This window comes from Canis aureus, chromosome 21, assembly GCF_053574225.1.
Source record: "Canis aureus isolate CA01 chromosome 21, VMU_Caureus_v.1.0, whole genome shotgun sequence".
NCBI classification, from domain to species: domain Eukaryota; kingdom Metazoa; phylum Chordata; class Mammalia; order Carnivora; family Canidae; genus Canis; species Canis aureus.
In genome coordinates this window covers 48,948,934-48,972,995 of record NC_135631.1, presented here as the reverse complement: position 1 = coordinate 48,972,995, position 24,062 = coordinate 48,948,934, and the positions used below count along the sequence as shown (strand labels likewise).

Below are 24,062 nucleotides of genomic sequence, written 5' to 3'. Positions count from 1 at the left end.
ATGGGAAGAAGCAACGTGCCACGTCAAACTTATTTGTTCTAGAGAGGCCACATTTTTATTGTCATTGTTGTGTTCTTTGGAACTCTAGCTCCAACTAAGGTAAGCCTTCCTTTTCTGCGGTTGAAAGTGGCTTTTCTCATTCTATCAGTTAGCAGTGAGAGGTCTGGGGTTGCTTCCAGCCTGTGTTCCACAGGTAACAATGTGTTCAATGTTTATATTTTTCACAAACCCTTTCTTCCCCCCAAATATCTCATAGTCCCTCTACTTTAGCTTCCTGCCTTTGCTATAATTGCATCTCCCACCTTTTTATGAAAAAAAAAAAAAAAAAAAAAAACGTTTTTCTGAAGCTCCTGTTTGACCTCAATTACTTTTTTGTTTCCTTGTTCCTGCATCATATTCCTTGAAGATGGAGGTGCTTGAGTCATAGTCTTCCCTGTTAACTCCATTCCTTCTATTCTCTGGGGGGTTCCAGTGTCTGTGAAGCTAAGTCATGTCAGGCTCCTTCACCCACCTGCAATGGAAGCCACTCCTAGAGTCACTCTCTCAAGCCAGCCCCCACCTGTCTTCTCGCACATCTCCCTCTGTCGCATCCTCACCCCTAATGCAACAGTCCTTCGATCACACATATACTCCATATTTCCTCCATTTCTAGCTGTCAGCATCTGGAACCCTCTCCTCAGACTCTTCTCTCCCTAGAAACCCTGCCCTGAAAATCTCCCACTCTGAATCAATCCCCAAATGCACCATCTTCCCTCCTGTGTCTGAGCTCCAATGCACAGGTCAGTATGATGGCACCTTGGTGGTCTGCAAGGGCAGCTGAGCCCACTGTTTTGCTTGGATCGTCTCTTTTCTGTCCTTTGTAATGAACACAGTGAGCCAGCAGCAATGCCCACAGGGTCGCTCACCCTACAAGGACTCCCAAACTCCCCCCAGCTTACCTTCCCTCAGCCTCCACCTCTAGTCCATGGTTTCTTTATCCTGTTCTTCATGCAGGCACTCTGATACGATTGAACCACTTTCTCTTTGCTGTTGCTCTTACCTTGTACTATTGCAGGACACTACTTTTAGTTTCCATGCTTCAGTTCTACTTAGAGTTTTCTCAGATGCTAAGAATCCATTAGAAGTGCACATATCCTGGGAACTAGCCTTGTTAGGGACAGGCTTTTGAGCTTCTCCCTTCTCAAATTAAAAAGAAAGAATGTTAGATGAGACAAGAATATCTGACAAATGTTCTCTTCTCTTTGAATACTGTCCTTGCTTCTCATGCAAACTTTGAGGATATAGTCTACAGACATGATGTACTCGTACATTCCATCAATCACTGAGTGAGTTCAATCAATGTGAGTGTCATGCAATTTGCTTACTGGCAGGGAAGAGGTTGGGAGAATAAATGTATGGATAAAGGAAGAAATCAATATTTAAAAATCAACTATTGGACACAAGGACATGATATGGAGATTATCATGTATTACTTTCGTTTTCTAGGTACATAGAATCAAAAACAGAGATTTCAGAACATGAACATTAGCCCACTACGCCTTTCCAAAGAAGATGAGTTAAAAGAAATGTGTTCTTAAGTCTAGTTCCTGAGAAAAATATAAGCTTGGTAGGTAAGGGCAGTGGAGTGTTTGGCTTGAAGGAGCCTTGGAGGCAAAGCGTTGTCATACAAAGAGCGGGATATCCTGGTTTATTATGGAACCACCAACTGCCATAGTTTCTCCTCACAGTGTTTCATCAGTGAATGAGCACTGAGCTACAGCGTTTCCAAGATCTCTTCAAGACTTACATCCAGTATTATCTCCATTCATCTTAGAAAGCGCTTGTCTAATTTGTAACTTCTAATGCATGTTAGATTTACACATCATAAAATTTTGATGTCTCCTCAAAGGTCAGATAAATTAAAAGGAAAGGAAAAGTTGTTAGAAACATAGTTTGTCTGAGGAGCCAATTCCCAATCAGAAATCTCATCCAAGCGCCCTGGCCAGGGGTTGGGATTGGGAACATGTGAGTGTTGGACCTCCCGTGAGAACAGATGCAGCCGTGGGGCTCTCAGATTCCACAGCCAGCACGGCCGGCTTTCCAAAGAAGTAGTTAAAACCTTCTGATCACACCACAGCGTCTTCTTTTCTCTAGGCAGCTAAAATTTCAGACTTCTCTGTTGTTCCATAAGGAGAATATGGAAATCTGGAGTGGAGGAGGAAGACACTGCAGGGCGGGTTGACCTGGGTTTAGGTGTCCAATCTTTAGGCCCTCCACCTTAGGGGAGAGATGGGCCCTGTCCACGGCCTTTCCCACAGCTCTTCTGCTTCCTGACTTGAGGAAAGTTCAATGTGATTTTTTTTAACAAGTTCTAGGGGACCAAGAAGTTTGTGTTTCTGTTTTTTTTCTTAATCCTTTAAATATGTTTCTAGATAATTAGGAACATATTTCCAGATATTCATAAATAAATTTTTTTAAAAAATTGAGGACATAGTTTACTCTGGTACAACATTTTTTGAAAAAATTCCTCACCTCAAAACTGCTATCTAAGATTATCATCACTTCAATTTAAGCAGGACATTATATCACTGAAAATGTAAAGTGTAAAGATGGTCTCATACCACAGAACAATCTTTACCACAACAGTTGGAAACCCTACGCAGATGTTATTTGAAAACTCAATACTATCTTTACTTTTCTCATTTTGTCTTAAGCCAGTTGACACTTTGCCACAGGTTGGCACCAATGCATTTTGGATTTACTCTCTCAGGGGAGATGTCTAGATAAAAACCAATGGCCCTTTCATACACATTTTTAGTAAGTATTATTGAACTTCACAGAAGAAAGATGACTCTTTTCTCTTACAATGTTTGTGCGTTGCTCATATTTTAACATGGCACATGCTACATTGCAATGTGTGTGTCTTTCTCTCATACACATTGGGAGGGCAGGGACACTTGCGGAGTTTCTTCTCCACTGCAAAGAAGCAGGATGGGCTGGCTGGGTTTCATTGGGTGCCATTCCATTGTTTCTTGAAGAGGAGCCATTGTCCAAATGCATGTCCACAGACAATGGCTCCTTATCCCCAGTCATTACCCTCAATGGGAACCAGAAAAAATTGGTCTAAACATTGTTGTGCATGGAAATTATTTTTCTCAAGTTAAGTGGATGGACTTTTAAGAATAAATATAGAAATGATAGTTTTGAAACTGAGTCCTTCCGTGTTCTGTTTCTGATTTCCAATGAGAATAGATATTATAGTATCTATGTAACTTTTTAATTTAATGGTTTAAAAACTAATGCAGAGTGGATGGGAGTTGAGAAACAGTTTGGCTGGCAGCATGATTGATGGTTGTTCAGTTTAGGCAGGGAAAGAGACCCCGGGCCTTGGTCTGGAGGTGCAGTGAGACAAAAAAAATTAAATTGGCCTGCCCAATAAAACAAGAATTCACAATGAACTGGGGAGTAGGGAAGGATTGGGGCCAGCTGCATGGAAGGAGGTCAGAGGCAGAGTCCTACGGGGGAAATGGCCAGGAGAGGTCCAGGGCCAGGGGTGGGGGGCAGGTCTCTGTCATTTGTACTACTAGGAAGTTTCCGACCATCTACTGTATGACTTTGTAAACTCTTTATTTCTGACTCCTTAGGAAACTTCACTAAAACTACCATCTCATGTGAGTGATACCTCAGAAAAGCCATGAAAGAGTGTCCATGTTTCCACATTTGGTTTGACGCAGAGTATAGAAAAGAGGCAGATGTAAGAGATGAGAATCTAAGTGAAAGAGATAATTGAACAGAAGGAAGATATTAGGGCAGGGAGTAACTATACGAAATGGAAAGTCCCCAAAATTCCTGAGAAATGCAGGGAGTCAGCTAAATGAGAGATGGGGAATAAACTTACTTTTATTTCAATATTAAAGGAGAGGAGGATGCTCTCACAAGATGGAAGCCTTGGAAACACCCACACAGCTGATTCTTGGGCTGTAATTCATCTGATGTTTTTCACAAATGGCAGCTTCTCCTGACTTGTTGCTGACCAGTTGAGCAATGTCTTCAACTTTATGGTGTAAACAGAACTGGGAATCCTGCCTATGACACCCAACATCCTCACGTCGTGGGAGAAACCTCCTTGTGTTTTTCTCAGCACCCAGAACTTTTCCTAGGAAAATGGTTATAATGGTAAGACTTCTTCAAAAATGAACTGGTTTTAGTACTGGAACCCATAAAGCTTCATTATATACTTTTTTTCTCCAAAAATTGTTTTTTTTTTCTTTTTTTTTCCAGAAAGCAACATCAAACAGAAATTTCTGAGATCAAGAACAGGAAATGAGTGATTCAGCAGGCTGGATTTCACCCAAGGAGCTGTCTCCACAGCTGTAGAGAATAGCTAAGAAAAGTTCCAGGGGACTTGCCTGGTACTGCTTGAAAGCAGTCGGACTGAGAACCATAGAGAACTCTCTAGAGTGTGATGAAGGTCAGTCGGAAAGCCCAGCTTTATGTCAGAAATCTGTCAGCCTGGTGCCCTTACTCCACTGAATACCCTTTAACTCTTCTGCACCCACATTTGGAGGTGATCCAGGATGACTCAGGGTTCAAGAGAGAAGGAGCATCTCCCCAGGCAGGAATGTCCAGGTGTTTGTTCTTCTCTGAGAGACTGAACAGATGATTTACCCCAGCAGCTGGCACTGCTGTGCTTTTTTCCAAAATCTAATATCAGGCTGATTATCAGGCCCGAATTGCCCTTTGTGCAGGGCTGGAGATGCTCAGTTAGTTCAGATTCATTTGCTTCTTCTCTCTATCATCCTAAAGTGCACTCAGCCAACACCCAACTTGGCCTGTTATTATGTAATGGGTCTATGCGCACAGTTCTGTTGAGTACGCGGAGAACCATTTGGAGGGACTTGCCCAGAGACCAATCAAGTCCTCTTTAGTTGCTCTCCCTGTTTCCAGACTTGTCACACTCCCACCCATTCCTTGCACAATCCTCAGCTGAATCTTTCTGAGACACTGTTTCCATCATGTCACTCCCCTGTTCAAAAATCTCAGCTGTACCTTTAATATCTTTATAGCATCAGATGGATTTTGTTCCGGATCTCGCTTGCATTAGGTTGTATTTTGTGCATTTCTGAAGCTGCATATGACCTTTTCAAAACGAGCTGGAGTCTAAACGCAGGGACACATACCTGTATCATAGCAACAAAATATTGATTGGACTTTTTCTGTCATTGACTACTTCTGTTCAAGGCCCTGAATCAAGGACAATTTTGGTAAGTACCCCCCAAATTCTTACTGCCTCCAGAATTACTAAGAGGTGGCCAAATGGGTCTTACAAGTGCCTGTCCCAATCCCCAAATATTTATAAAAAGAGAAGACTAGACATTCGAGGGGAGTTTGATGTAGTGGGCAAATTCTAACAGTCTCGGTACTACACACTGTTGGCTGAGTGGGAAGTTGTAGGCATTTCCCAGCTCTCAGGCCAGCTGACAGATGCTCTAGGATAGCCATGTGTGAAAATTGGGAGTGCCTAATGGAGGGGAAGCTGGTGTTCACCTCCTCGGGGAGATGTTTCCTGGGCTTTGGTATCTCCAGGTCTTCCCTAGGGCCGCCAGCCTCAGAGAAGAAAGTGTGATGACTGTGTTCTGGGGATAATTCTGAGAACACGCAGTGCTGGGGAATGTGGAGAGTGCCATTGCTTCTCACCGGACAATCCTGAAAACAGGAGACTGGATTAAACAGCCTGCCATTGAAGGCCAAGGAGAAAGATCAGCAGCATTGCAAGGATGCTTGAATTTTTCCAGGTACCCAGATATTGAAGAGTACAGACTCAAGGCTTCTCAAAGATGACTCTATGAAAAGGACCACTTTCTTCACGCCTGCTGAGGGGTCTCATGCCAGGTGTTAGAGTCTTTGTGGGCTGTGCTCCTAAGGTCAGGAGCTAGGGGTGCTCAAGAAGAGAGGAGACCAGAGCTGCAGAGCACAGCACCCACATCAGAGAGCTGCATGGCTCTGAAGTCTGCACAGGGCTTCTAGAGAAACCATGCAACCATGCACATGCCCCATGAGAAACGTAGCCTTAGGCAGGCCCACACTGACCAAAAGCATCAGCAAGAACAGTTGAGTAAAACAAATCAACACGTCTTTTTTTTTTTTTTTTTTTTTTGTAACATCCTCAATAATTGAGAGGGACTGTGGCATCTGGCCCACATGTTAATAAGGGCGGGGAGGGCTGGTACAGCCTCTTTAAGGCAGGGGATGGACAAAACAAACCTGTCTGCTGTTTTTATTCCAATGAGTTCAGACTACACAACAAAAATTGCACTTGTACATATGTGTATATGTGTATAGCCTAATGCCTTATTATTCAAAAAATATTCCAATTTCCAATAAGCACTTTGCAGACTTACTATGTCTGAGCAGTAGACACACATCACTTGATATGGGAAGAAATAATGATTCTTTCCTCAAAGAATGTATATGAGAGACTGTCACAAAAACCTGTAAGCCGAGTGTAACCCGTGCTATCAGGGAGCAGACGCTGAGCTCCTTTCTGTGCACAGCTCACACTAGAGCGGATTTGAGTGATGGGAATGCAGGGGAAGGAGATCCCATGGGTGGGGACGCCCAGCTCCCCTGACGTGGCCACAAATGAGCTGGTCAATCTTGTTGATCACTTCTCTTTCGACAGAACAAAACCTGAGCTTCCCTTTCCTTGTTTTCTTGTTGGCTCCATTTCATCTAAGCTGCCCTGTTTTCATCCTCTGCTTAGACAAACAGTACCTACCTTTGCGCTCCAGCTCAAGTCTTGCCTTCTTTCCTAAATGTTGTCTGCCCCTAAGTCGAGGACACTTTTATTTCTCCTCGATGCTTAATCCTATTCCACCTTGTTGTGTCTCCTGATGATGTTTAACTTTAAACTTGCAACGCTGTTCTTTGCCTATAGCTTTAGGGTCAGATGCACGGTTTTCTACCTTGCTTTTCCTACTCACTGGTAGGTGACTCAATCCTGCTCAATGAGGCCTGGTGGGAAATCTGGTGGGAGCTTCTTACGAGATAAAAAGTCCCTCTGAGTCTCTCCAGGCATCATTTTGTCTGTACATGATGGGACACACTGTCCATGCATTAGGCGATACGTCTTTCAGGGCCCAGGCAGGAGATAGGGAAAGCTTAATATAAAGGATTATAAAATAAACAGGGAAATAACCCATATGGGGTAAGGAGAACTCGAAGAATACAAGATTAGCAGATATGAGCAACAGCCTCTACTTCTGAGACAGAGGCGGAGGATTTAAGGAAAGAACAAATTAGGAAGAGAGCCCAGCACCCCCCAGAATGAGAGTCATACCTCCTAAGAGTGGGGTTGTGGTCCCCCTGGACTGTGAAGGGATTAGCTGGGGTGTTCCAGGGTGGGGCTGGCAGGCAGGGAACTGCCCATTGGCATGCTGGCAAGACGCTCTAGGAAAGCACCAGATGTTCAGGGTAGTGGTACAGGAGCAAATGCTGCAAGGGGCCAGGAAGCTGGCCGAGGCGCCAGCAGAACTTGCTGGAAAGTTGCCCCCTTTGGATGTTGCTGAAACTCACCAGGAACCTGCCAGCCTGGGGGCCCTGGTGACACTGGGAAGCCAGCTGGGCATGGGCGGGGTTCACTGGGAGCCCACCCGTCCACAGGGTGCATCGTGCCCTGTGAGCCACCAAGTGCGGCAGGAGGCACTCGCTCCCCAGAACCAGGAAGGGGGGCCCTTTCCTTGGGCACATCCTCAGGCACCCTCTTCTGCAAAAGCTTAACACGGTGCCTCCTGGCAAGGAAGAAGTGTTGACAGAGTCCAGCCCTGGCTATCACGAAGCAGAGCGAAGAAAAGTGAATTGGAAGCTGACAGGCAATGAAGTGATCGCAGGCACACGCCTGCCGAGGGGACAAATGGCAAAGCCTGCACGGGATGGCCCAGCTGGACTGCCAACCGGAGTGCCCACCTACTCCACTCCCGGACTCATTTTTATCTGAAGTCATAAATTGTTTATTTTTTATACGCTTTTAGTTGGAGAGTCGATTATTTGCAGCTGCAAGTATTTTATCTGACATAAAATTTACTTGCTTTGTTTTTACTAAAATACAAAAAAAAAAAAAAATACCCTACTGTCACTGTGACCACATAGGGCTAACAAACCTAAACAGCTCGGACTTTTCATAACATACGACAGTCTCATACTCCACCCATTGCTAGCCCAGAGGCAACCGATGCAACCAGTTCTCTCTCTTTATTTTATTTTTATTTTTTTAAAGATTTTATTTATTTATTCGTAAGAGAGACAGAGAGAGGCAGAGGAACAGGCAGAGGGAGAAGCAGACTGAGTCCGACGTGGGACTCGATCCAGGACCCCGGGGTCACGGCCTGCGCCGAAGGCAGACACTCAACCGCTGAGCCCCCAGGCATCCCAGTTCTCTCTCTTTAAAAAATGTTTTCGTGGTGGCAAAATACACTAACATGAAGGTTACCCTCTCATCCATTTGCAAGTGCACAGTTTAGTGGCATTAAGCGCTTCCGCACTCACATGGTTGTACAACCGATTCTGTTTATGTAGATCTGAGATATTTGCTTCACAAAATGCTGATTTTTAATTTATCACTGAAGATGCTATCTTTCTAGTTCCTACTGTAATACATGCACAAGTCCACTTACCTGGTGTCTCCTTCTTCATCCCAAAGAGCTACCTAACTGTTTCAAATGTGACCCTTTTACTGTATTTACTGTGTTAGGAACTTAACATGTAAACAACTATTGCTTTAGATCAGAGGCACCACCTTTCTCACTTTCTCTTTGAAAATATTTTCTCGTGTTCTCAAGTTAAAAGGAGAATTATAAACACCAGTTGATTTGCCAACCTACCATGTAATGCCTGGGTAGAGTTTTGGATCTGTTTGCCAGGATCCCGAGTGATCCAAGATTATGGGCAGAAGGTCAGATTTCTGTGTTTTCTTTCCCAGCTTAACTTTCTGAAGTTTTCTAGATGATGTCAGTCCTTTTCAGTGGTGTCACCTTTGTCAGGGAGTTCCAGGCATCAGAAACGCCATATGTGCTGCTGATAGAAATTGATGGCTGGTGTTTCTGGTGTATCCAGATAATCCTTTGGGGAAGTTTGTGGCATTTGCAACTGTGTAGCTCTTGCCCTGGAGCCTGACTTCTGTGATGGGTCCCTGGATTCCTGGATTTAATGTTCTCCCCCTTTAGGTTGAATCCTCCATTCAAGGTACATACCAAGGTACATACTAAGGTACATACCTCAGTAGTTTTTTTTAAGAATGGATACATTTCAGAATCCTCGCATATCTGAATTGTTTTTATTTTGCATGTACACTTAATGGATAGTTTGACTGGGTATTTTATTTTTATTGAATGCAATTCACATAACGTAAAGTCCATCCCTTTAAAAGGCGTACAATTCAGTAGGTTTTACCGTGTTCAAAAAGTCCTGCTATCATCACCATGTTATTCCAGAACATTTTTTATTCTTGACTTGGTTTTGAACTTCTGTGTATTTCTACAGCCAATCTCCTACAAAAATTCTTGGGAGCAAGGACTACACATCATAAACCCGGTGCCTAGGCAAAAGCAGTTCTCATTTATGTAGTAAGAGGAAAGGTAAATGAAAGTCTAGAGACTTCCATTGCCGGCTTGATGAAGTCAGCAGCGATGTTGGATAAGCCCATGCAGTAAGAATCTGTACAGCATTTAGGGTCTGAGGGAGACTTCTAGGAGCTGAATACAACCTCCAGGAGCCAAGAGGAAGTCCAGGCCCCCAGGCTTAACGACTGCCAGGAACTGGAATCTGTCCAATCACTTGAGCCGGTTTGAAAGAGGGTTCTTCCCAAGTAAAGCCACTAGAGGAGATCACAGCCCAGGTAATGTCTGGAATTCAGCTTTGGGAGATCCTAGCAGAAGACAGCTAAGCCATGTGTGGAACCCTAACCCACAGATACTGAGAGACAATAAATGTGTGCTGTTCTAACTGCCAGGTCTGGTGGTGTGTTACACAGGAATAGAAAACTAATACATATGACCTCGGCATCTTCTGTTGATTATTTGTGTGAGAGCTCCAGCGTCCTGTGCATGGGAAGCCAACCTTCATGCAGCGTCATCAGCATCAAGAACGGGACCTTATAAGTTGAAGAGAAGTCAATTGAAGATATTGTTACAAATTTTACTTCAACTTTTGAAGAAATCATCACCCTTCATATTCTTTTAACAACAGTAGTCTAAAAAAGCGCGTTTATAAGGTCAAGACATTCTGGATGTCTTCAGGAGTTTTCCCTACCTTGTGAAAAAGCCAAGGGATCAAGAATTGATATTAACAATGCCATTGCTAGGATTAAAAATCTCAAGGAGAGAAGATAAGCATTTTTTTGTATGTTTTTTTGTTTTTTTGCCTTTTGTTTTTGGGTGGCTGAAGAGACTGTGGGCCCAGAGAAATGATAAGAAATAGCTTAATGGAGTACACAGAGAATCACATTTGGAATCAAGCAGACGCATATTCAAATCCTACATTTGCTGCTTCCTGATTTCAAAAACAGCAACTTATGTCTAGGTTAAGTTATGTCATATGAAAAAAATGCTGCCAAAATTAACCCCAAATTTCTCTTGTGATGAGTAAATGAATAGCATGTAAAGCACTTAGGATGGATTGGCACATAGCCACATAGTTATTTATACTTAGACATAACACTATTCAAAATGTTTTAACTTTTTAAAAAAGATTTATTATATTATTTATTTGAGAGAGAAAGAGCACAATCAGGAGGGGCAGAGGAAGAGAGAGAGAATCTCAAGCAGACTCCACGCTGAACACAGAGCCCAGTGTAAGACTCAAGCCCATGACACTGAGATCATGATCTGAGCCAAAACCAAAAGTCGTATGCTTAACCACCTTGGCCACCCAGGCATCTCCAAAATGTTTTCATTTTTAATTTGATAACTTTAACTTTTAATGACTAATTTTTAACTTTCAATTTTTTTTAAATTTTAACTTTTCTGTCCTAATTACTGTAATACCTCTCCAGGAGGATCCTGGCCCAGCCACAGCCAAGGTTTTTATGTGCTACAGCCCACAGTACATTGACAGAAGGTTGGCAATCCAACTTGGAGCACAACCTGCATCCTGAGCTGTGCACCTAAGCTGGAAACAAAAATCCAAGGGGACAAAATGTTGGATTGTTTCCATTGGGATTTGCTTTTCTACATTATCCCTGCTATTCTCATTCTCCCAGGAATCTCGCAGGAGGCAAGGCATGAGACTCCAACTGATATCTCGGTCCATTTTGCAATTGCCCAAATGCCCATGACTCATTATGGCTCTCAAACTCATTAAACTGGGTGGAACATGATGGTAAACACTGAGGGACAGTGTCTTCACTGCCTGAGTTTGACCTTGTTTGAAGGGGCCTGCTATTACTTCCCAGGGACACATTTTCCTTAATCTCCATCACTAAGGTTTCCAAGCAGAGGGATAGCAGAAAAACCACTGAAGTGGGGAAATATTTGGAGCATTTGAGGAACTAAAAGGCCAGTGTGTTTAGAAAATGATAAATAAATGTTAGAGTGGCGGCAAATAAAACTGTAGAGGTAGAAAAGAGGCCAAGATAAATAAATCTCTACATACTGTGGTGAAGAGTTTGATTTTTTGTCTAATTGTAATGAGGCCTTTATTTTTTTAAACAAATTTAATTAAAGAAATAACCAAGCTTAAGAAACAGAGCATTACCGTTGTGCCACATGTCTGTCTGTGCCTATTCTCCGGATGCCCTGCTGAGCAACCACTCTCAGGAAGCTTACAATTGTCAACCACTTTCTGCTACCACGGTTTTGCCTCATAAAAGATGTTTTCCCAAAAAAAGATATTGTTATACTTTATATAGTTCTGACTTAAAAAAAAAAAAAAGTAATTCTACATGTCTTCTTTGGTAATTGTTTTTGGTATCTCAACTTTGCAATTTCTAGATTGAGCCATGTGTATATGTGTAGTTGTTTACTCACTGTGTCCAGTATTCCATGGAGCGGCTATTCTGATGGACATTTGGATTGTTCCCAGTTTTTATCATAACAAATATGATGCTGTGCACATTTGTGTATGTGTCATATTGAGCATATCTGCAAAGAGTTTCTCTGGCACATAAAAATAGGAGTAGGATGACTGAGTCATACATTACATACATCTCTTTGAGTGTAGATGAGAAAATGTCAAATTGTTTTCCAAAATGGCCACCAATTTACACTATTCATCAGAGTATGAATTCTCACTGTTGTACATGTTCACCAATACAAAATGTTTTCCAATTTAAAAATTTTTTGCCAGTCTTTTGGGCAAAATTGTATCTCATGATCTTCTTTTGCCTTTGGCTCAACACTAAGAAGGATGAGAATTGTATCATTTATTAATGTTTCCATGTTTCTTTTTCTCTGAAATCCCCCTTTATATTTTTTGCTCATTTAAAAAAGTAAATTCTTTATCTCTTACTGAACTGTATAACTTCCTAGATGCTAAATAATAATCCTTTTTTGGTTTTATGCATTAAAGATATCTTTGTCCAACTTGTGACCCATCTTTTCATTTATTGATAATGTTCTTTCAAAAGCAGATATTTAAAATATATTTAGTAGAATTTATTTTCTTTTATGACTTGCTTTTTGTATTTTGTTAACTGATTTTCTTACCTAGAAGTAATAAAGATATTCATATTCCTGTCTAAAGTTATAAAGTTTTGCATTTTACATTTTTAATTCACCTGAAATTAATTTTTCAGTTTGGTGTAGAGGTATAAGGACCTTATTTATTTTTTTCTATGGGATTAATCCATTATCTGAACACTAACTATTAACTGAATAGTTCATCCTTTCTCCATTGACTTGCCGTGCCTCTCTTGTATATGATATTTCTAACACCTGAAGTCTTTCTGGATATCTCTCTATTGTCCCTTTTTCTTAGATTTGTTTAATAATTCTGTACACTAAAACAAATAATAATTCTGTACACTATTTCAGGGGCTTAGTTGTTTTGAACTTTTAAATTTTTTTTTTTTTTTTTTGGCAGGGGTGCTTAGTGTTTTTTAAGAAGATATTTTTTATCCTGCATTTTAAATTCTTTTCAGCCAGAAGCTTAGTCTGAAGAACTGGTCCTTTATATCTGGTATCTGTAGGTTATCTAGCTTTAAACCAATCTTACATTTCTAAGGTAAATTCACTTTATTTTTTTTTCCAAAGATTTTGTTTATTTATTTGAAATAGAAAGAGTGGGAAAGAAAGCAACAGCAGGGGCAAAGGGAGAGGGTGAAGCAGACTTCTTGCTGAGCAGGGAGCCCGACACGAGGCTCAATCCCAGGACCTTGGGATTATGACCTGAACTGAAGGCAGCCGCTTACCCAACTGAGCCACACAGGTGCCCCTCTAGGGTAAACTCACTTTAGCCACTGCATATTATCTCTATTATTATTATTATTATTATTATTATTATTATTTTACACTGCTATATTTGTATTATCAAATATTTAAAGGATTTTTGCACCCAGATTATGAGATTGGCCTGTGTTTTGTCATTCATACTGTTCTCTAAGTTATTGTGCCACAGTCATCCTAGGTTCATAAGATGAGTGAGTAGCTCCCTCCATTTATACTCTGGGGAGTTTTTTGTGAGATTAGAAGGATTCATCTTCTGAAAGTGTGGTAGAATTTTTCTATGAAATATTCTAGGCTGAATGCTTTCTTTCTGGGAAGATTTTAACACATTGATTCAAATTCTTAAAGTTGTAGGGTTATTTTATCATTCTATTTCTCCTTGAGTCATTTTTTGGTAAGTTATATTTTGTAAAAATGTGTCCACTTGCCAAGTATTTAAGTATATTGGCCTGAGGCTGATTTGTAAAAGTGTTTTCCTTGCTAATGTTCACTTATGCCTTCATTTCTGAGCAATGTCATTAGAACTTTATCTCATTGTTTTTTTTTCAAATAACCAACTTTATGTTTTGTTTAGCATCTCTAATTTATCTTTGACTCTATATCTTTAATATACAATATATTTATTCTCTCTTTCATCTACCCTCCTAAAGCTTATTTTGTGATTCTTTTTCCAACTTCTTTATCTAGAAGGTTAGCTAATCAGTTTTCATCTTCCTTTCTTTCTTTTGATTTATGTATTTATTTTTATTTTTTTAAAGATTGTATTTATTTATTTGAGAAAGAGAGAGAGAGAGCAGGAGGAGGAGCAGAGGGAGGGACAAGCATACTTTGCACTGAGGGTGAAACCTCATGTGGGGCTCAAAACCTGGACCCTAAGATCACGACCTGAGCCAAAATCAAGAGTTGGTTGTTTAACAGGCTGAGCCAGCCAGGTGCCCCTATCCTTCTTTATTTCTAATAAAACATTTATGGCTAAATCATTTTTCTCTAAGAAATGCTTTAGATTTATTCCACAGGTTTTAAAGTGTTTGTATTAAATTTAAAATTCTAAATGTGTATTTTAAATCTTATTCAGTTTGTACTTTATAATATGATCTCTGCTCTTACTTATGCTTTATTTGGAAGCACATTTTAAAATTTTCATGTGAATGGTTTTTTTGTTTTTTTATTCATTACATTGTCAAGAAATATAATCTGGATAATAGCAAATTTGTTCACATTTTCTTAAGAGCTTAGTATGTGATATTTTAATAAATGCTCTAATGTGTATAGAGAATACAGAAAGTGTATAATCTTAATTACTGAGTGCCCAGTTTCTATCAATTAATTTATTTATCTCAAGTCTGTAAATTGTATTGTTTAAATTCTCTGTGTGTTTACTATTTGAGGGGTCAGTTTGACATCAATAACAGACGTCAAAATTTTCTCACCTTGATAGTGAATATATCAATTTCTATTCATATTTTTTGACAATTTAAACTTTTATATTTGAGCTATTAGGGGATAGAAATTCTGATAATTTGAAATTTTTATCATCAGGCAGCAACTCTTTTATTCTGCAACAAATAATCTTACGTAAGCATTGATTCTGTTTGAAATTAATATAACTACTCCTACTTTCTTTTGGTTACCTGTTTAGTACTTTTTTTTTTCTATCCTTTTACATTTGATCATGTAATACACTAAGACTTCTTACTATGATCTTTCAGGTGTCTATTTTCCCTAAAGTCAACAATTATCTTAAAAAAATGGTTTTGCTTAGTACAATATATCATTTGCACATATCTCAACTCTTAATTAACTAAGCCACCTGTAAACAGAGTAGACACATCATTTTCCTTTCTTGGAGTCCTCTTTCTCGGAAGCCTCAGACCTACTCCAGAATGTGCCGATTGCCCTCCAGGTCCACTTCTGTTGTTGGAAGTTTAGGACCTCCTTTCACCATCATCTTGGGAATTTCCTTTGCTTCTTCCTTAAGTTAGAAACTGTGTTTCTTGGGTCCAATTTCTGCCTGGTTTTTGTCCTGCTTCATTGTTGGTTTTGGGGAGAAAAAGCTAGACAATCTAAGCTTGCCCCTAAAGATTTACTTGGTGCTTTTCTACCCTACTTCTGCCCTAGGAGGCTGATTTCAGGCACTGCATCAACTTCTTGTCCTCTGGTTTTCAAATGGGCTAGGCCAATGGGAGGCACCAGCAGGAGATCAGAGGGGAATGAGGTAAGAGCTGGCTTCCTTTTCCTAGTCTCCACTGGTTGCCCATATTCCTTAACTGAGGTCCATAAGCTCTTCTCTGCAGCCTTCATCAAAGTTGAAAGAAACTATTCTTTTGGAGTTCTAGTAACCACTTCCTCCCATGGTCATTTTGGCCTAGGAATGATAATTGTTTTGTATCACTTTTAGGACAAGAATGTTTCACCCACCTGGCTGCCTGCCCACATTAGACATGATTTCATTACTTTCCAGTCTTTCTGCTGGCAAACTGACCGATAATAGAGGCTTTACTGGTTTTCTGAGAAAGTATCCATGGGAAGTGAACATTTTACACACTGAATGTTTAAAATATTTTTATCCTACCCTCACAGTAGGATAATAGTTTGATACTTACATAATCCTGGGTTACAAATTTTCTCCAGAATATTGAAAACCTCATTCCACTGTTTTCTTGGTTCCAACATTGCTTTTAAGAAGTAAATTCTTAAGATCTTCATCCTTCATGTATAAAAATTTCATCATGTGGTGTGTTGCATGCTCATTTTCATCCATTTTATTGGACATTAGATGGTAACTTCCAATTGGAAAATTAGAACTTCAATTCTGAAAATTTAAAATTCTGTGTTCACTCTGAATTAACTTTCTAAGTTTCATTTTTATCTTTGCACTGTGATTTTCCATGTTTTCCTTTCACTCAATTTTCTGGGAGATTTCCTCATTTGTCTTACAACTCTCCTACTCAGTCTTTTATTTCTTTTATCATGACTTTAATTTCCAAGAGCTTTTTCCAATTTTCTCACTATTCTTTTTTGTAGCATCCAGTTCTTGTCTCATGGATGCAATATTGTTTCTTATCTTTCAGAGAATAATTGTTTTTTAAAACATTCATTATCTTGCATTGTCTCTTTTCTCCAAGTTGTTTTTATTTCTACTTTTGGGGGACCCTGTGTTTCCTGCTTGAGATTTTCCTCTGTTGTCCAGTGATCTTGGACATGACAGCTGGTTGTTAATATTAAGAACAGAACACTATGTGTTGATTGGAAGCTCTGATCACATGGCTAGAACTTGTTGACTGTGACGTTTTCTTGTAGTATGAACTAGTCTTGCCATTCCTGGAAGTCAGTCTCTTTAGGTTCTTTTGTTAGTTGGTTAAGATTCTACAAAGAATAACGTTTTAACTTGCTGTCTTCTATATCTTACTCTTATTGTTGTTCATATTTTCCATCTCTTTATCTCTTTATGCCACATACCATGTAAATTTATTCAGTTCAAACTATGAGTTTATTATCCTTTTAGCTGTTAATCCATTGAGTGCTTTTTTCTTTCAATAAAATAATTATATCTATTTCTAAAATATTTAAGATTTAAATCTGCCTAATCCTTTTCTTAGTTCTGTGTTCCTTACTAATGCTTTACAGTCTGTACTTGTTTTGAAATATTTCATAAATATTGACTTTATATCCTGATATTTATAATTTTAATATTAGTGGTCCTGACGGGACTCTGATTTTTGTCCTTTATTTGCTTACTTTTCTGGTAGGGAACTGTTTCCTTGAATGTATGGAGATATATTACTGTAAATTCATATCTGGTTGAACATGAGCTATAGAAACACTGGTGATAATTTTCTTCAGAAAATCAGCGAATTTTGTATGAACCACCTGTTACCATTTTGATTACAGTTTTTGGGCTTGGATTTCCCTAAATGCAAGTTGTGTTGTATTTGAACTCTAGATCTGCAGGAAAACAGACTTACAATTTTAAATTTTTAGTAAGAATCATTATCATTCTATCAGTTTTGGAGCAGAAGGAAAAAGTCACGTTCTTTTGTAGGTGACTATGTATCAGTCAGAATAGGCTAATTAATACTGGGTAACAAACAACTCCAGCAAACAACTACAAGCAACTTATACCACATTCTCGGTGACTTACACTATAAAATTTATTTTTTTGTGTGTAAAGTCTGGATTCTGAGAAGCTTTTTAGGGGAGTTGTCACCTATACAATGTTTAGAACACATACTACTTCAATTCTGCTGTATTTCCAACTTAATATGATGCACTAGAATCAATGGTTTAGAATTTCCACGAAGAGTGATTAGAATTAAGCATCAAGAGTTTTACATGAAAATGATGTGTGTTACTTTCACTTGTAGACTATTGGCCAAAAGTACTTTTAATCACTAGCAAGAGGGCTGGAAACTTGGTCCAGCAAGGGGAGGAAAGCTAGGAGTATTTGTGAGTACCGGTAATATCTGCCACACAGTCCTTTGATTGGCATTGCATTCTTTTTTATCTCTTTTGATTGTTCTAGCTTAACGCTGAGGGCTAAGATCTCGGATTTAGCTCCCTGACCTTGTATAGGCCTATAGCTTAATCTCCTGTTTGTGGCATGCAAATATTAATCCCCTAAATTCTATGTTCTTCGTATCAGTATTTGGCCCAAGGCAGCGTTCAGTTTTATATTCATTTATTGCTCACTCCTTTGTCTTTCATTCACTACTTTTTTTTCTTTGGGGATTGAGGATTGAGAGGAATCTTTGGGGAGTTCCCTTATCTTCCTGCTAGCTCCACAATTAATTTAAAAATATGCTCATGGTTATTTATCCAGAATGTATTTGAGTTGTGTTAGGGGTACTTTTGAGAATATCTACTTGGTATTATTTCCAGAAGCAGTTCAAAAAAATTATTCCAACTGAAAAATGACAAAAGCATTTGAGAACAATAGCAGGTTTCTAACTTAATAAGTTAATGAAGACCTTGACGTTGCTCTGTGGTTATCCATAATGTGCTGTTGCAGTAACTGGCAGTCACTCAGATTGACTTTTGCATCATGTAGTATTATGTGTTTAGTTTTAATGTGATACATTTTTTATTGAGTAGAGTAATACAGTCATGCTAAAGGACTTACAAGTTGCTGGGAAAAACATGTCAGTCTACACATGCAATCTTAAGGATGAGGTTTTGGAACTGCATTATAAAAAAACTAGTCAAGGAATCAAAGATCAACTTGTATGGAAGAAATTTAAAATCAAGGAGTTAATATTTATATCTTCAATAAAGTCTTGGTTTTGCTAGTGCTGCTTCCACTGCTTAGCTGGGATAAAATAGATTCACAGGGGAATCAGGTAGGGGACTATCTATGGCAGACACAGTCACCCACGGGCTGTTCCTTCTCATTCAAAGCAGATCCCATGTTCTCATCCACATCTCTTGACTTGATGGCAGTCACTCTTACTCCATCCTGTAGAGGTTAGCATCCGCCTCTCCCTATTTTGCCTGAGGATGGAAAGGGCAGTCTCCAAGCATTTATTTTTGTTTCTGCTCCCAAGTAAAGGCACATATGTCCTTTTCTTTTTTTATATATATAAATGGCTTTATAGAGGGAAGAGAAATAGAAGACATAAGGACATTCTAAAAAGTTTATAATCCAACGCTCTGATTGTTTTGGTCACTGACTTCCTTTCTCTCTCTCTCTCTCTTTTTTTTTTTTTTTTTTTTTTACTGACTTCCTTTCTAAGCAGGAAATTGGGATCTAGAGAGAGTCCTCTCTGTCCATCTGTCAGAGAAGTACTTACCAATGTCCTTCTCTTTTAAGCATCACATAATCCTTCTCTCTAAGAATTCCCCTCCTTCCTGGCAAGTGTGCCAAAGGTTGCCAGCAAAGCTCAGGTGATATATTCACCCATTTTTGAAGATCAGAAAATTAAACTGAGTCATACCCATTCCACAGAAGCTCTTCACCATAAACAGTTTTTTGAGGGTGATGTTGCTGGAAAGCCAAATGGCATAGCACTAAAAAGCCAGACAAGTTAATTCAGGCCCTTGAATGAGACTTAGTAAGTGACCACACATACAAACAGAAAACAAGGAAAAGATTCTGGAAATACTGCAACATGAGGAATTGATATTGGGAGGAAATTTGCAGTCTTTATGCCCTGAATAATTATTTGACAAATATAAAGACATGCTGTGCCAGTGTCAGCACCATGTTGGGCTGTAAGAATACAAAAGTGAAGAAAAGATATACGTAGTCACTGTTCAATAAAATTATACTCTCACAAGTAACGCAAACATTAAACCAATTATGTAACTACATGGTTAATGAGAATATTTTAAATAGTAGGAATCAATACAACTACCTTTTCCTCTTCTGTAACTTTTTACAGTCCTCAGATTTTCTTTCTTTCTTTCTTTCTTTCTTTCTTTCTTTCTTTCTTTCTTTCTTTCTTTCTTTCTTTCTTTTTTTAAGGATTTTATTTATTTATGCGAGACATAGAGAGAGGCAGAGACACAGGCAGGCAGAGGGAGAAGCAGGCTCCATGCAGGGAGCCTGATGTGGGACTCGATCCCGGGTCTCCAGGATCACGCCCTGGGCTGAAGGCAGGCTCTAAACCACTGAGCCACCCAGGGATCCCTAGTCCTCAGATTTTCATTTGTTTATTGAAATCTTTTCCTATCTCACGTGGGGTCTTCCTTCGCCAAATGGTGTGATTGTCTTGATAGAATTCAAGGTCATGTTTGGTGCACATATGTGAGTAATGGCCATGTACCAAGTATTACTTCAATCCCACCCCATACCAGAGATGTCTGTCCTTGTGTCCTGGGGGGAAAATATAGACACAGGAAAATGACCAACAAGTGGAACAAGAAGAAACTTTGTTTTTCAGCTGGGACTTTGGCCCCAAGCCAGAGTGTATAACTTTACAAAGCTGGCCTGAACCACATGTCTTGTCACCCTCTTGGGCATAAAAGTATGCGACTTGGGGGATGTCTGCTTATTGATCACATCACACTCAAAACACACTGATTCAAAAACCCTTGAAAAATAATGTAAGCCTTTGCTGAAGTTTCTAGAAGACACACGCAGTGTCCTAAAATTCTTCTTCACCCCTCTATCTCCCTGCTGTACTTTATAGTAGATGAGCTGTCCTTATCTCACTTCTCTGTCATCTCATTTATTTCTATGCCCTCAGGACCATGAGGCCAGACTGCAATGGCTCAAAGTTCTCCTTTCTTTTCCTGCATCTCTTTCTGCCCATCTAGATTAACTGTTTTGCCCTTCTTCGTATAAATCCATTTAACAGTTTAGCATTTCTCCATCAGTGTGGCTCACCTGATAATGGTCTGGTCCCCCTACTGAGCTTTTCCACAGTCTCTTTGCAGGGTCTGGCTAAGTCTTCCATCTACTGACTCTTGCATAAGATCTAGAAGACAAATGAGAAGGATGAGCTGCCATTCTGGAGGAGAAGTGGTAGTTGCCAGTAGTTGTATAAGCAGAGGCAACTTCTTGACAACCACGCACTTTGACAGCTGAACTCACTGGTGGTCACTTGCCCAGTCATTGCTGAGATTTGCTACAGCTTCTGGGCCAGTCCTAGCAGCCCTGAACCCGACCTTTGCTCTCCCAGCCTCTCTGGTGGAAGTGAAATTTTGGTTCCCTCTGTGAAAGCTCTCCTTATTTGAAATTTCTGGAGTGAAGGTGCTGTGACATCTGGTTTACCTGGGACAGTCCCATTTATATCTTTTGTTCTCACTAATAGTTAATAAAGTCTCCTTTTGCTCGTAAAGTGTTCCATTGTGAGTAATAAATTATGTGATTGCTTCACCTAGTGAGGTTCCTGTTCCTCTGATGGAAATCCTACCCCTTGTACGAGCCTTTTATAATTCTCTCTTATCATTGACCTCAGGTATGATAAACAGGCCAGTCCTGTGAAGGGCAAGTCTGTGAGTGTTTCCTTTGGGCTCTGTCACACTTTGAATGAGGTATCTCCAAGTGGAAACCTGAAGCAGCCTCTGGATAGAGTCCACGCATGCCTCTGGTCCTGAGTCCGTCCTGGGTGCAGTAGGGGCAGCCGCTCAAAGAAATGCCACTGAGCCTTTTTATCAAAGAAAGCCCACACCCATGTATCCTTGCACACCACTGTGCTCCTCTACTGCTAGAAAACAAGGCTCAGTGATAGGTCTTTGTACTTGACCAAACCAGATCAACTCTCCCCTTTAGAGGAGAAGAGGAATGAGTTAGATGAACAAGATGGTCTTCCCTCAGGTTTAGTTTCATGTTGAACTGTTTCCCTTTTTGCTCACAAGCAATGGACTGGTGGCAGGATACTCCTATTTGGCACAATAATTTCAGTGCTAAATGGTGAGCTCTAGATGCTACGTGTTAGGGAGCTTCTCATTTGTAAGCAAGAAGGAGCAAATTAGGGGAGTGTCCTCTCAGCTGCTCCTAATACACCAGGGCCTCTTTGAGCTAGATTTCAGGGAGGGACAAAGGGGGAAGGAAGACACTAAAAAATAGCACCAACAGAGCTATTCATAATGAAGCCAGGGCACCACGGCTGGCCTGGTTGGGTTCTTCAGAGAGCCCTTGGCCTCAGGAGTCACAGCTGGTCTGCATGTTGGATGACAAGAAGAGGCTCTTGGCTCTGTGGGAGGGAGATGTGCACAAGATAGGCTTTCCCCTAGGCTTCCAAATGCTCCATTCATAGTAAACAAACATTTTACCTTTTTCCTAAGCTTATCCTCCTCAATCTCTGCTTCCAAGTCTTTAAACATGGGGACTGAGTGAATATAATAAGAGTCTTAGAGGCTGTGAAGTGTGTCTCCTGAAATAGTACTATTTCATTTCCTCAACAACAAGAGAAGAACATTTAATGGGAAAAACAGAAATGAGAAGGAAAATGACGATCCTAAAAGGAAGTAAGTAGAAGGAACATTCTAGGAGGTACAGTAAAAGAGCTTTCCTTTGTTTGAAACAATGGAGACCTGGTTGAGGAAAGGATTTGTCCTGTATTGCAATACTATCACCTTTTTTTTTTTTTTTTTTCCCCAGAGCTGTATGTTCCTGTCACTTTTGGGAGGCAGTATTGCTGAAAGGTTCATATTTTCCCTACCATGGAAGACAAATAACTTTTGTATATTGCTGTTTCTAATTCTCAGTTAATTCTGGGTCTACTCAGTTCAGATTGAGGGGAAGCCAGGAGGTGATCTGAGTCAGCACCAAAGGCTACTTTGGGTAATTCGGGGGCTTAGCCATGACTCTCTTTCATGAACTGAGTATTGCACATAAAACTGCAGCAGGTCCCTCAGTTTGAGTAATTCTTACTGTTCTCTTTCTTATTTTTTTATCCCTGCCTTTTCTTTTTTGTTCCTTTCTCTGTGCTTGTAATTCAGACCTTTGATTGACCACAGGGTTATTATTATTACTATTGAAAATATTTATTGTGATGCCTGCACAGTTTTACTAAAAATCATTGGCTGTACACTTTCAATAGGTGGACCGTATAGTATATGAGCACTGAGTTATATCTCAGTAAGATTGTGAAAAAAATCAACAGAACAGACCTATTGAGTACTCAGTATATGGCCAGCAATCTTCTGCTTGTTCACTTTTCACGTTTGTGAGAAAAATTTAAATTCCTGACAAAGCTGTCTGATATGTATCCCCATTTCTCAGATGAGGAAATAAGTAAAGTGGGGTTAAGCCAACTTCCCAAGCTCATCCAGGTTGTAAATTGGGAAGCTGAGATTTGAACCCACATCTGACTGAATTGAAAGCCTGTGCCCTTCATCCCTCTGCACTAATGCCTCACATTAATGCCATTTATGAAGATCAATACAAGATTCACATTTAGTGACCAACCCATCAGATTACCGTATTTGTCTTATTTTGTTTCTTTTTTTTTTCTTTTTCTTTTTTCTTTTCTTTTTTTTTTTTTTTACCATCTAGCCACACAGAAGGGAGTTGCTCTATCGCTTGTGATCTTGGTCAGGGTTTGGATACATGCACTGAGGTGATTGCCTTACTTGGAAAAAGTCTTCCATTTTCAGCAAGAAAACACATATGAACCCAAACTTCCAGGATGGCCTACCCAGCACTTTTATAAAAGGTGATTCACTTAAATTCCCTCTCTTGAAGAGAGACAGGAAGAGGTGACAGGTTCTAAGTTAGCCTTTCTGGACAAAATGGTAGCAGACTGATTTTTTTTTTTAAACCAAAACTCTTCTCTATATCAACAGATATCTGCTAACTACCAAGAATCAAAGCAAATTTACTCCCAGCAAATGTTTGTTAAATTTATGGACCAAAGAATCAGGGGCGTCCCAGGTAAAAGAAGAGCATGTGCAAAGATCCAGGTGTGTACAGATGGGGACTTTGCTGTGGGTGAGCCCGATGAACCAGAATGCCCTCGTTGAGCTCTAATACACTTAAAAGTTGATTGGGTTTGGAGCTTTGGGTGCCTGGGCAGATATGGCGGGACCTGAGCCTGGAAAGGAGAGTTTGAACAAGATTAGGAAAAGCCTTGTATATGCACAATACATCTGAGAGATTAACTTGAAGGTAACAGCCATTGGAACTTTTATTTTATTTTTATTTTTATTTTTATTTTTTTTAGGAACTTTTATTTTTATTTCAAATTTTTCAAACACACAGAA

At 39.9% G+C, this 24,062-nt stretch overlaps 2 long non-coding RNA genes across 3 annotated transcripts in view; one reads left to right on the top strand and one right to left on the bottom strand.

The window, feature by feature from the left end:
* Positions 1-3,883: 3,883 nt before the first annotated feature.
* On the bottom strand, positions 3,884-16,624 carry LOC144293055 (uncharacterized). The gene is made up of 4 exons (XR_013360540.1): positions 16,019-16,624; positions 8,859-10,126; positions 5,029-5,159; positions 3,884-4,135 (listed from the first exon to the last, which is right to left on the bottom strand). It is a non-coding gene; the product is annotated as an uncharacterized LOC144293055 (long non-coding RNA).
* Positions 4,291-24,062, top strand: part of LOC144293054 (uncharacterized) — a 78,471-nt gene continuing 58,699 nt past the window's right edge. For both annotated transcript variants that reach the window (XR_013360538.1, XR_013360539.1), the window contains exon 1: positions 4,291-5,243. This is a non-coding gene — a long non-coding RNA (uncharacterized LOC144293054). The remainder of the gene's footprint in view (positions 5,244-24,062) is intronic.